Source organism: Sinocyclocheilus rhinocerous, unplaced genomic scaffold, assembly GCF_001515625.1.
Source record: "Sinocyclocheilus rhinocerous isolate Xijiao unplaced genomic scaffold, SAMN03320098_v1.1 scaffold37819, whole genome shotgun sequence".
NCBI lineage: Eukaryota > Metazoa > Chordata > Actinopteri > Cypriniformes > Cyprinidae > Sinocyclocheilus > Sinocyclocheilus rhinocerous.
This window is the reverse complement of record NW_015647794.1, coordinates 1-1,553: the sequence shown is the minus strand read 5'-3', so window position 1 is coordinate 1,553 and position 1,553 is coordinate 1. Positions and strand designations below refer to the sequence as shown.

The 1,553-nt window shown below is 30.7% G+C and overlaps 1 long non-coding RNA gene across 1 annotated transcript; it reads left to right on the top strand.

Annotated features, from left to right (window-relative positions):
• Positions 1-54: 54 nt before the first annotated feature.
• On the top strand, positions 55-1,353 carry LOC107709378 (uncharacterized). The gene is made up of 3 exons (XR_001636491.1): positions 55-106; positions 180-233; positions 1,122-1,353. It is a non-coding gene; the product is annotated as an uncharacterized LOC107709378 (long non-coding RNA).
• The last annotated feature ends 200 nt before the right edge of the window (positions 1,354-1,553 follow it).

The window sequence follows — 1,553 nt, the reverse complement described above, 5'->3', positions numbered from 1 at the left end:
CGTTTCAATAAGTGAATAAAGTATTCCTTATTCATTTTTATTTTTATTGTTTTAGATGAGTGGGGAAGAGCCACCAGTATGCCTAGCTTAAAGAGAAAGCTTAAAGGTACATCTGCAAATTTCATATTAGTACATTCAGCTCCAGTATTAAAGTAATTCATATTGTGCTTACCATTCAGATGAACCCTTTCCTTGCCTCAAGGCAACAACTGTAAGAAAAGGGCCAGACAAAGGTATAATATTGTTTCAATACTCACCTACTAGGCAAATATCATCATACAAAGTGCTTAAATTTAGGCTGATCAAATGATAATTTAAATTTTTTTTACAATCCCCATTCAATAAATCACAAGTTATCAAAAAATATAAAAGATTTTAATAAACAGTATTGTAAATAGAATCGTTTGAAGAATGTAGTTTAGAATACAGTAGTAGATTTGGAAGTTCATTTTAAAGGGATGGCTCACCCAAAAAAATGAAAATTCTGTCATTAATTACTTACCCTCATGTCGTTCCAAACCTGTAAGACCTTCGTTCATATTCGGAACACAAATTAAGATATTTTTGATTAAATCTGAGAGCTTTCTGACTCTGCATAGACAGCAAGGGTCCTACTACGGTCAAGGCACAGAAACGTAGTAAGGATATTGTTAAACTAGTCCATGTGACAGCAGTGGTTCAATCGTAATTTTATGAAGCTTTGGGAATACTTTTTGCGAATACTATGAGCCATAAAAGCCTGATGTGTGAAATACACAACAAAAACTTTTTTTTCACTGATTGAATCAAGTTTCATTTATAATAATTAGATTTTCCTGACTATCATTTCATATGTCAGATTTTACAGGGCTTATTAACATTTTAATAGTATTATCTATAGTCAAATTACTTTTGACTAGTTAAAAATATTTTTCTTTTTTCAATTTTACCTTCAAAAACCCCATATAAGAAATATGAACATCTAAATACAAATCATTTACACATCCTACAATCCTAATAGCAATAAAGACTAATAATGTTTGAACTGGAAATATGTGCTTCAAAGTAATATAGGATAAGAGAATATTGAATTGCTGATGTAAAATTTCATCTAATGAAAAAAAAAAATTATGTTTTAACAGCAGAAGCAGCTAAACTTCCATTTCCACCCAAACTGCAACCAAGTAATGTTTTTTACTTTCTTTTTACAAATACCACAGCAAATAAAGCACCATATGAAAAGGAAATACAATTTAGGGGTGTGTGATATACAATTCTAATTTTATGGGATTTTGTTGATAATATTTTAGAGTTTGTTTTGTGCTAGTACGCTTTTGATATTCTTCATATTCTGTGCACAGTAAAAACAATGGAAATCAAATGAAGTGAAGTAAAGTAAATTTCAACGGATTTCCCATGGTCAGGGAGTAGGGAGCAATGGGGGGAGCAAATAGGGAGCAATTTATTTAAAATAAATTAGCCTAATTAATCTTGATCTTTATGATATACAATATTTCCAACAAACCACACACAAACCAAGCTAAGATGAAAGAGGCTTTTCGACATGAATAGAG